We start from the raw sequence: 12,971 nt of genomic DNA, 5'->3' as shown, positions 1-12,971 counted from the left end.
TTCAATGTTATAGAAATAGAATTGTTATTTATAAAATATAAATATGTCTTATGTTTTTCTTAGCTAAAATTTAGAAACATGATGCTTGTTCCCTTAAATTAGTGTGTTTAAATCTAAATTATAAATAAAATAAAAATTATATTTTAAACTTTTTATAACATCTCATTTAATATATTTAAATAAATCCTAAACCATATATATTAAATAAATCCTAAACCATAAGATATAAAATGTTTGAATAAAGTGTAAATATTAAATAAAAATTTAAAATATATATCTATATATGGTAAATATCATACTTTAGAAAATGCTTTAATAAAATTTAAATATTAAGTTATTATTTGTTTATATATGGATTGCATAAAAGCTTTAAAATTTTTGTATTTATTAAATATGTAAAAAAATATATTTTTTAGGAATATATTTATAAATATTAAAAGATTTAAAGTGGTATTTTATATATTATGTTCAATATTATAGAAGTAGAATTATTGTTTATGAAATATAAGTATGTCTATTTTAGAATAAGTTTTTAAGTATAAAATTCATCTATTGTTCTAGATGGAGTCGAAAAACATTTGTATTGTTTAGAGAATAAACCAGAAATAATTGTTATTTTTAATTTATACCTGATATCTTATCTTTCAAACAAAAAAATAATAATAATATATTTTTCAATATATATATAAATAAAATATTTTTGTGTAAGCAGGTTATTTAGCATACACCAAAAAGATAAAATTCATCTATTGCTCTAGATGGAGACGAAAAACATTTAACGTCGGTGTAATTTAAACTACAACTACACGTCATTGCCAACTGCCAAAGGGAACTGAATCTAAGACATTTATATTTATCACCGAATAGTAGAATTAACTGCCTAGATATTGAGGAACAAATTACGAGAAATAACTCAAACAGAAAACCTCTCTCAGAATGTAATCTTCAAGGGTCTAAAAAACGTCCATAACTACCCATGCTTCTAAATATACACTCCATAAGCAGTACGTATGAAAAGTTCACTAAAATAAATCTTGAGGATGAAGGACAGACGTTGCTATAGAACAAACTAGCAGACTAAAGTCTAAACCCAATGCATGCTCCTTTGTTTTTCTATATTATTTCAAAAAAATCATAACTCAAAATACCAAAAACTTGCACCGTTAATTATTATACTTCATCACTATTAAAGGTCTCACTTAACGGTCTCAAATTCATCAATTAAAAAAATTATTACACTACTCCATTACTGACAGCTCTATAAAAACGGCCTTAATTTGGACTGGCCTTAATTTGGACCAGCTAACTTAAGGCACAGCCCACCAAAAAAAATTCATTTCACAAGAAAAAATACCCAAAACTCTTAATAGTCTTAAATTTCTATAAGAGGAATCTATATTCCAGTAATTAAATATCAAATTATATATATACAAGAGTATTTTCTCAAGATAGGAAAATTATCTATTGGTTGAGAGACACCACACTCGGAAACCAATAGAATAGGGATACACACTTTACATAGAAGTCACAACTGAGAGAAGGGGAATTACATTTTCCAACACTCCCCTTTAATGACTACTTGTCTCGATATCAATTTGCAAGATCTACAACTGGTCAAGTCTCATAATCACACCTTGTACCTTGTTCATGCAATTGTTGATGTCCATATAAAGGAACAACCATCTACTGGAATGCATGGGTTCCCAAACTATGGCAACCACGAGTCTACTAGGAAGTCCTTCACATACATAGTTCATTCAACCTCTCGATGAACTCTCCCTAAATATAAAATTTCACCTTATGGGGTCTAAACCAAATAAGACCCACCCAAGTGTATCCATCCCCAATGACACACTCTTCCACAGTGTTAAAACTTTCTTACATAGGGAACACATAACAAAGGGTATGCATGCCTCCTTCAGCACATACATAAAACATTTCAAGGACCACAATTAACCATTAAAAAAAAATGACATGTAAATTTTCCATATTACAATGTGCGACTCATAATACATCATCATAAGTCTATTCCAAAAACTCACACAAATTCAGAAAAAATCGATTGTCCCTCATCCCCCTATCTCTGATACAACTCCTCTAATCACATCTTCACTCCTCTAATCACATCTTCACTGTCATGTCTTCATTATATCTCATGGTTAATCATTCCTACAAATAATTTTTCTTGCTGGAATAGCCAATTGCAGCATAGATTCAAACTCGTGACAATAGTTGGTAAGAGTAATTGTCACAAAACATTCAATTTTTAACCAGATTTAAAAATAATGACATAACAATTTTTAAACACTTTTAATTAAATTGGAATGCAAAACAAGCAAACCCTTCAACAGCTCCAATTCAGCGCGACCCATTGAGCGTATGGCATCTTTCACTATTTGCTTAAAGGCTCCTTCGCTCAACAGCATACTTAGCACCTCAACACAACAACATTGGAGATCGTGTCCTAGACGGTATGAAATAACCTTAAATGCAAAACTCACGAACAACGATTGAGCTCCACAGTGTGCCTTGGTTCAAGGATTGCGTGAATCCCTATTCTGTCAGTCAAAAATTTGGATGTCATGACTCCAACAAGAGTAAGACAAACATATGTCTCACTCACTGGATCATTTTCAGGTGAACGATGGCCAATCTAGGTCATTGCACGTTTCACTATGACCATCATGAAAACCACATCGTTTACCGGAGCTACAGACATAGCCATCTGCCCCACATCTGTTGTGAGAAGCTCCGCAAGAGATAACGGCCAGAGAAGCAGTAGTCGGGGTTCACCTGGGGTTCCAAGTGGGTTTTCTTCGAGCAAATGGATAAGCTTGAGAATGGCCCTATGGAAGATTCTATTATCGTTCTCAACAAATGACCACTGACAAGGCATGATTCCGACACCGCTGACAACCAATAAAACCATCAATACATTTTGTAAACAAACAAAACCACAACTTGTGCCTCTCACAGCACCGCGAGCTCGACCTTCATTATCGATCGGCTTGGATTGGAACTTCCACAACATCCAACAAACAGGTCTGTCATTGATCAACAATCGCCTCCAGCAGATCTCTCGTCTGGCGACAATGTTAACTTGCACAACACATCGTTTAAACTCACCGGCACAATGTTTCTCAGCAATCTATCACCGCTGCTACAATGCGATCTCAGACTCAGATCTGGCTCCCTCACAGATCCAACACCTTCACGCGAATAGCAACACACACTAGGCGATCTCCACCTTCAGGGTCCATGCAGCCACGAAGATTCAGGTACAATCTCGCAACCACGATCCACCACACAACACACAAACTCTCCCACACCACGTTCTCGTTTGTGCCACCACTCGACCCGCATCTTGCTCCACTGCTCAACCTCCCAAAGTACGCCATCGAACGGCTTCACAAACGCATAGATTGACTAATTTGAGTATGTGATCCTCGATGGCATGACGTCGATTGCATGAACGCATGCATCGCGGTCAATGGAATCGGGGTCCTTCAAGCAACGGACAACATTGCCCACCATTCTTGATAGGTGGGGTGACAATGAATCGTCATGGGGATCGACCATCGTGGCGAAGAGCTTCGCACATTATTTCCTCACAGTGCTCTTCTACTGCGAGTCGGTGTCATAGAGACATGACAAGAAGGGGAAAACCCATCCGAATTCAAACTCCAAGCAACGCTCTTGTCTCGATCTCATAACTTATTAATTTCTTTGATTAGTCATTGTCTGAGCCAGTGCGTTGCATGAGCTAGTGCGTTGCATGTTGTGGCTCACCTGCTTTCCAATGCTGATGCTTCTGCCTGATCATGCCAGTGCCATTTTTTGCGTTATGGAATCAGTCTCCATCATATTCAACATTAATAGGATGACAGGCACACAAACAAACATTCATAAAACCCTTTATTTCCCTCAGCCGAGGACGGGCAAGGCCCTGAGGGGCTCCGATATCATGTTAAAGAAACTAAAGAGTCAGCCTTATTATGTTAAAGAAACTAAAGAATCAGCCTTATTGTTGAATTGGATAGCTCGCAAGTGACAAGCTCCACCTCAAGATTGCCTTTAGCAGAATGGTCAACTATAAATCATTTTACAATCAAAATTATGTAGTGTTCACACATCTAGGGAAGTTAGAACCACTCGTTAAGAAGTAGGAACTAATTCTTAATATAAGGCTCTAATGAACGGAAACTTTAGAGATTTACATATTCTCCATTATCTTTAACGCTCCTCCTTAATGGAAAAAGGGATTCACAAGTATTCCTAACATTTCCCTAAACAATTCAAACTTGATTCTACCAAGAGGCTTAGTAAATATATCAACTACATTATCACGTGAATTACAATATTCAACATATATTTCCTTTGAGTGCACCTTGTCCCTCAGAAAATGAAATTGCTTATCTATGTGCTTGGTGTTTTTGTGGAACACAAGATTATAAGAAAGTTTGATAGAACTTTGATTATCACATTCGATAATTGTGGCTTTTGTTTGCTCTTCTTCTCCATCTTAGAGAAGTCTTCGTTACCAAACTGCTTCACATATTGTTGCGCACATGGGTTGATATTTTGCTTTTGATATTTTGCTTTTGCCGAGGATAAGGCTACATTATGCTTCTTTTTACTGTACAATGAAATGACCCTGGATCTAATGCTGAAGGCATATCTTGTAATGGAATTTTGATCGTCTAACTTTCTTGATAGAGTCTCTGTATCCTCCGAGTCTAACATCAAATGAATGAGAATAGAAAATGCCAAAATCTAAGGTTCCTTGTAGATACCTTAGCACTCATTTTACTGCAACCCAATGGTTCTCATGAGGCTGAGAATACAGTCACTGCATAAGCCAGATGAAGCCTAGTTGTAGTCAAGTAAATGAAACTCCCAACCTTACATTGATCCATTTTAAACTTGATCAACAAACTCTTGACATACTTACGTTGAGACATGAAATTCGGCCCTCAATCTCTTGAGACTTATAAAGTCTTTCATTTCAAACATCTATGACAAATAGGATTGCATTTTCCAACAAACATTTTTCACTTAAACAAACAACCTAGTCCCAAACGTTCCCACTTAAACAAATAAGCCACGATAGTGAACAACTGCAAAAATGTACGTCGTCACATAGAAGCTCTATATCAGAAAAGTTATCCTCACTTCTTCGAGTCTCAATCAAAAATAGCATTTTACCGTATCGAATCAAAGAACGTGCCTTTAGACTTTTCAGAAATTGGAAAGAACTACCTAAAGATAAGCACTTAATTAAAACTCATTATAAATTATGACATACAAAATTAAATCAAGCTTATCCAAAAGTCATAGCTTAGCCCGAAGACGTTGTAAAACGATGTCAGTATTTCACTTATTCCACTCCTTTATTAAGATTTCCTTTAATCGGGCTTGTTATGCTGTATTAATATATGCCATAATGCACACTACACAAAAAGGAAATCGAGATAATCACTTTAGCTTGAATTTTTCCCAGACTAAAACCTTTCAATAGCGTTGAGTCATCCACCTTGCAAAACCAAATGTCATCATATACTGTTAACCTGATCTGTTATGTGATAATAAAAAAAAAACAAATGTTAAGCCTGCGACAGTTTTATAAATCATAAAAACACAAATCACGCAACATTAAAGTCAGTGAAAAATAGCCTATTATTATTCAAGAAAAGATAAGCATAGAATTACGTGAAACAAGGTTGCTTGAATGTTACACAGTACTTGAAGCCTTTGCCTTTATCTTTTACAAAATGCTTCTGATTATATCTTTGTAGTAATTCACACGACTACTTTAAAAAGTATTACCACACAATTACAAGCAACCAAGAAATTTATTATTAAAAATTAAATTTCATAAATAAAATACTCTTCCTGAGATATTAGTGCAGCGCAGTAATCAATTTGTATCTATTTTGTTATATAGTTATAAAATTATGTATAAATTGAATATATGAATATACTACATGGCAGTAATCAATATTATTCATAAATTGAATATCTTGTGATAACTTTCTCATCCATTATGAGAATCTTTGCAATTACAAATTTTCTAAATCTCTAAAAATATTTACAAGTAAATGGGTTAATAAAATCAAGATTAAAATGGGTACTAGAGTTGTAACGTAGGGTAGAGATTGACCTGTGGGAACATTAGCCAGAATAGAATAGAGCTCACGTCTATGACTGTAGGAGAAAAGGCAAGCGGACCAGAGCTTCTAATGATTTATCAATAAAGGAGAGAGACGATGAGGAACTGGATAACAATGAGAGTAATGTAATGTATTCTTGTTCACCAAAAAATTGAAAGAACAGCTAGCAATGAGCAGAGTGAGACTACTGGTTTCTCTTGGTGACAGATTCGACTTCAAACTCATTGGTTTGGTTTTGGGAATGGTTTGTTTGTCAAATGCTTGGCTACTCTCAACCCATCAAGATAGTGGTCACGTTCATATTCAAGGAATGCGCAATAATGAATCAGAAGAACAGAAAGAATAAGTGAGAATGACGATAAGAATGCGGATGATCACCCAATTGGAAACTCAAGCATATTTGATAAAAAGACCAAGATCCTATAGACCAAGAAGATAGAGAAATGAAGATTCGAACTACCAAGACCAGGGAAAATGATATGCAATCCATGTTAATGAGAAAGGGCATGGCAATATGACCTGTAATGCTTGCAAGTGGAGTAAACACTGATGTAGGAGCATCCAAATAAACACTGATGTAGGAGCATCCAAATAAGGGAGGTCATGGTTAGGAGTTTGTCTCTTCTAATAGTATGAGTTTCGTTCCAATGTTAGTGTTTTTGCTTACATGTTCTTTTTACCTTTTAGTTTTATTTAAAATTTGCTTTTAGTTTACAAAACAAGAAGAGACAGTTATTTAGAAACCACTTAATGAAACTATTGGAGTTTGCTAACTGTCTAGTGTTCTCACAAAACAAAAAGAGGAAACGACTATTGTAATCTTTTTTTACCATCATAGAAATGAATAAAGAAAATGCACAGAAGCATTCTGAAAAACAAACACATCTAAATCCATTCAAATTACAGCATTAACATCTTTTCTTCAAAATACAATTAAATTCATTTTCTTTTCTACAAGCACGATGATGACAAACAGTGAATAGTAACCACCGAAGCGAGGAGAGCATCCAAACAAGTGAGTAGCATAATAGAGCAAGCCTACGGTAAAAACAAGAGAGCCATAGTCAGAGGAATACCAAAAGAACAAGATACACGTACAAAAACGAACACATAACCATTTTCCTTGCAAATTTTTAACAGTCAAAACTACTATATATATATATATATATATATATATATATATATATATGTCAAAGCCAAGCCTCCATAGCTCACTGTTTAGAGAGCAAATAAAACAGAGTTGACAAAACTGCAAACCACCGTGAGGTCATCACAGGACCATATCAATGCAACCATGGTTACTGTTATCACCCCAAGAAACTCTCCGAGGTTGTATATCAGAGATGCTCGGGAACATTCAAAACTCAAAAAAAATGTTGGAAAATGGTGGATGAATGAAAGAAATGTTTCATATTCCAGATAACCACTTCTACTATGGTTAATCCCAGACATGGGTGAACACCCCCAAACTACAAGGTTTTAGACCACCAATTACTCACAGTTTAAGGAAAAATGATGGAGAATACTGATCACACCAGCAGATGCACATGACCCTATGATTGCTAGCTACAACCAGTTAAAAGGTCTGTAAATCTGTTTCCTAATACACAGATAGGATGACAGCTCTCTGGTATTAAAACAACAAAAACCTGCATACATACTCAATGAAACATACTAGATTCTAACAAAGAGGTGGGATGATAGCCCCTCTAATGCTAAACATCAAGAGCACATGAAAAATGCATAATAGGCACAACCTGGAACAAAGAAGAAGAAGTGGAGAGTGAGCAATTAACAGCAAAAGAAGCTTGTATTAGCTGAAAATGAAGACCAAATGCTGCAGGTATCACAGTAGTTACAGTCTCCAGAAGTTGAACCTTACAGTATAACATTCATCAACGATCAATCTTCTATCTTCTGGATATATATAGAGGTTGATTAAAAAAACATTATGCTATTCTATATGAGGAGAGGTCATGATGGACCAACAACCGCATTAATTCTCAGATATGGGGGTCTGCTACACTCTGCTTGCTTTAATGGATGATTTAGACACTCCCTGGCATTTTGTGGTCCTTCTTGGGCAGATGCAGTGCCAACTGATACAAGCTCCATAACTAATAACTGTGTTAACTGCTCGAGGTTGTCCTATTTCCTTCTTTGGCCATAATGCTCTTGAATGCAAGTAGTTGAAGCTTTAATCCGCAGGGTACAGGTAGCTGTTGACTTCGTCCTTTTCCAGCAGCAAAGAGCAGTCAGGAGTGATACAGGTAGTATGGCGGGAGTGGACCAAACAGATGAACCAATCTTAGCCGCCGGATCGCAAAGATTAATGGTGGAGATCACTTTATAAAGGCTATTGGGAGGCGACGTGGATGGAGCAACAAGGGCCATTGGATCTAGATGCAGCAGATCCGATGGTGATCGGGAGCAGAAGTCACGCTTAGGTTAACGACCGGGGGATAGGCGGTTTCGGGTGGCAGGTGGTTTCCCCGCCCATCCTACTGGGGCTCAGCAGTATCCGTATGCAACGGTGCGATCCCGTAATATTGCAACACCTGGTTACCAAAAACCATTGCCCCCGCAGGTTAATGGGCGGGCAGGTCGTGCGATCGGAGCTTGCGACAGACGGTCGGATGGCAAGGAAGGTGCATGCGGTTTAATGTGCGGGAAAAGGGAGAGAGATCGTTGGATCACGGTGATCAATGGCTGTGGTAGAAGGAAGCTATATGGGCAGGGTTTCGTGGGTTAAGCGCTCGGTCTTAGGAAATTCAGGCTTATGGAATAAAATGAATTCACACGGAGTTTTGCAAGAAAACAGGGCTAGCGGGGAAAGAAGAAGTTTGTAGGAGAATGGAGCGAAGCGGGGAATGAAGATTTTTATAGAAGAAACAGAGACAACAGAGGTTAAGAGAGTTTAAGGAAATTGAATGAGAGGAAGGTGAAAAGACTGTTGTGCGCTGCTTTCTCAGCACAAACCAGCCACAAACCTGAATTTAACCTTTAAACACTGAAGCTGTAGCAGAGGTAACACTAGCTCCTTCTGGGGATGATATCCTCCCTGTGAGGTCTCAAGAACTGCAGACCAATGCCTTCATACAAAATCAACATAAAAACATTGCCTAGTATTCCATTGGGCATGGAGTCAAACTAGGTCTACACTAAAACCTAGAAAAGAAACTGCTTACAATCATTAAGGCCTGAAAACTCAAAACTTTAAAACTGCCCATCTGCTGGGCTATCAAAGTTGTTCCTCCTACTCTCAGCCCCTTCATCATAGAGCTACAAAACATGATTTATTTGATCCTCTACCTCAAAGAGTTTAGGAGATTTGACCTTGATGGCTAGATAGGGATCAAATTTCATCTCCCTTCTGTGTGCTCTCCTTCTTGGATGTTCATCATGGGAACCTGTGTACACCTGCAGAATAATCATGGCTGTCATGCACATTTCTGTGTCATGTGTGGTTTGCACAACTAATATGAATGATGAACCATTGTTTTCTTCTACACGGGATATATAGATATCATCTCCTCCTTTATTTTTGTTTAAACAATCCTCATCCAAGGAGGAGTCCCACAACTGTACAGCCTCTTCCTCTGTTATCTAAAAAACTGCCCTTTCAATATGTGTGGAGGTCATCTGAGTAGGTTTCGGAATATCAAGGCTGAGATGATCATTTTTAGCCTTGAGCATTGTATTATGTTCTGCCTCAGTGTTTAAGTGGCAGCTTTGAGGGATTGTCATCTGAGCAGACAGAGGGAAAAAAGATGATGGGGGGGTTTCCTCTCCCTTACTGATCACTGGTCAGGGGATAAAAGAAAGCTGGCTAATTTGTAGATCTGCATAACCATGTGTAGATGAGCAAGCATCGAGCACAGATTCTTGGAGGTTGGTAGGACCTGCTGCTGACTGCTTCTGCTGATCAGGTTGTTGTTCTACAGCTACAACAAACTCATGAGCAATGCCTCTGGATACTGCTTTCTCATAAGCAGCCCTTGTTAGGAAAGGAGCACCTTCCGAAACATGGACCTCCTCATCTTCTTCAGGCTACTCTTCTTCCATGACTGAATCCTACAAAAGGGTCTTGACCCCTTTATCTTCATTCTAATTTTATTTCTTTGCAAAATCTGCAAATGCTCGTTTCCTCCTCTATATGGATTTGGAATTGGAAGGGAAAAGGAACAATGAGCTCCTGCCTCTTCAGAATATTGCTCAGCCTTAAGTTTGGAAACTTCAGAGGCCAAAAGCTATATCATCTTGGCTAATTCATCTATCTCAGGATCATAGGATGATGAGGACTCACCTCCCTGACTTCTCCTCTCTGCATCACCTTCGAGTCTTTCTGCAGCAATAATGTCTGCTTCTACTTCAAAGGTTATAGTTTGCATATCATCCAAAGAAGCACATCGTCTTTCTCTTAACAACAGGCAGAACTAAGAATCAAAAGCATTGGCATAAGCAAGCATGGTTGAATCAGGGGTGGGCCTTACTTCAGCTGGCATTCTGCTGTACATAAGGTTGAATCTTATGTTGAAATCGGATAGCAGCTCACCATCTTCCCTCTACAAGTTCCAAATTCAGAATGATAAAAGAGCAGATCTTTGTTATTCCCCCAGTGCTTTAAGAACACATCATCTAAGGCCTCAATATCTACAATAGACTTAGGGGGTAATTCTCTAAACCATTTTCTAGCTTCCCCGTCTAGGCTTTGGACAAAATCCTCATCCAGACATCCTCTTCATTGATATCCAGGTTATCAGCATAGCTATAGAAGGCCTCGAGGTGCTCTTCAGCTGTTACTCCTTCTGCACCAATAAACGTAGGCATAAATTATTGATAATCTCCTACAGGCATGGCATTCAAAGGGGTAGGCAAGACCAAGGGTCCATATCTAGTAGCAACGATTCTTTCTATCTTTGTGAGGGCTTGCTGACCTGCCATGGCTAGGGTATATGAAAGGATACTGCTGGACTAGGTGGAATGGATCAATGAAAAGAATGATATATATAGAGGAATATAATGGACAGCATGGAAAGCTTCTTTGGACTGAGGTCCAAAAGGGAAATGAATGACTGAGGAGCTTAAATGAATCTCTGAAGGTGACTTTCACTATCAGAGATACATGGAATTTCTAAGGCTTACCTAGTCCTGATGCTCCTTACTGCAATATTTTCTTCTACTGAACGATCTTCTCAGGATCAGGCACTGGTTCAGCTGGTGATTTCTGAAGATATCTCTGAACATACCTCACAAACTGAGCCAGAACTGCAATGTGGAGTCGCCAAAGGTTGGTCTTCCTCCAATGGAGTCGCCAGATAGATGATTACAACCAGATTATGTGTTCAAACCTTATCTATCATCAAAGTTTGAAAATGTTTAGTTCTCTTAGGGAAGCTGAGCTTCAATCTCCTCTCCCTGGCAACGACGCCAATTAATGTTATCACCCCAAGAAACTCTCCTAGGTTGTATATCAGAGATGCTCGGGAACATTAAAAACTCAACAAAAATGTTGGAAAATGGTGGATGAATGAAAGAAATTCTGCATATTCAAGCCACATAACCACTTCTACTATGCTTAACCCCAGACATGGGTGAACACCCACAAACTACAAGGCTTTAGACCACCAATTACTCATAGTTTAAGGAAATGTGATGATGGAGAATACTGATCACACCAACAAATGCACAGGACCCTGTGATGGCCAGCTGCAACTAGTTAAAAGGTTTGTAAATCTGATTCCTAATACATAGACAGGATGACAGCTCTCTGGAATTAAAACAACAGAAACCTGCATACATACTCAATGAAACATACTAGATTCTAACACAGAGTTGAGATGACAGCCCCTCTAATGCTAAACATGAAGAGCACATGAAAAATGCATAACAGGCACAGCCTCGAAAAAAGAGCAAGAAGTGGAAAGTGATCAATTATCAGCAAAAGAAGCTTGTATTAGTTGAAAATGAAGACCAAACACTGGAGGTATCACAGTAGTTACAATCTCCAGAAGTTGAACCTTACAACAGAATAAAATTCATCAACCATCAACCTTCTATCTTCTGGATATATATAGAGGTTAATTACAAAAACATTCTGCTATGCTATATGAGGAGAGGTCATGATGCACAAACAACTGCATTAATTCTCAGATATGGGGCTCTGCTATACTCTGCCTGCTTTAATGAATGATTTAGACATTCCCTGGCATTTTGTGGTCCTTCTCGGGCAGATGCAGTACTGAGTGATACAAGCTCCATAACTAATAACTGTGTTAACTACTCGAGGCTATATGTTTCCTTTTTTGGCCATAATGCTCTTGAATGCAGGTAGTTGAAGCTTTAATCCGCAGGGTATATGTAGTTGTTGGCTTCATCCTTTTCCGACAGCAGAGAGCAGTCGGGAGTGATATAGGTAGTATGGTAGGAGCAGACCGAATAGAAGAACCAATCCCAGTCTTCATATCGCATAGATCAATGGAGATCACTTTATGTAGGCTATCGGGAGGTGACGTGGATGGAGCAACAAGGGCCGTCGGATCTGGCCGTGGCAGATCCAATGGTGATCAGGAGCGGAAGTCGCGTGGAGGTTAACGGCCGGGGGACAAGTGATTTCGGGTGGCAAGTGGCTTCCCCGCACCACCTATCGGGGCTCGGCGGTATGTGTATGCAACGACGCGATCCCGTAATATTGCGAAACGTGGCTACCAAAAACCACCGCCCTGTGGGTTAATGGGTGAGCAGGTCACGAGATCAGGGCTTGCGATTACCGTCCGATGGCGCGATGGATGGTCGGATGGC

At 38.3% G+C, this 12,971-nt stretch overlaps 1 pseudogene; it reads left to right on the top strand.

Annotated features, from left to right (window-relative positions):
• Positions 1-12,764, top strand: part of LOC149229207 (xanthotoxin 5-hydroxylase CYP82C4-like) — a 147,313-nt pseudogene extending 134,549 nt beyond the window's left edge.
• The last annotated feature ends 207 nt before the right edge of the window (positions 12,765-12,971 follow it).

The sequence above is a fragment of the Pinus tabuliformis genome, chromosome J, assembly GCF_031772625.1.
Source record: "Pinus tabuliformis cultivar Carrire ecotype Pingquan chromosome J, CPIR1, whole genome shotgun sequence".
In the NCBI taxonomy this organism is placed as follows: Eukaryota; Viridiplantae; Streptophyta; class Pinopsida; order Pinales; family Pinaceae; genus Pinus; species Pinus tabuliformis.
Note: the sequence above shows the minus strand (reverse complement) of the source record. Positions and strands in the feature narration are given on the sequence as shown.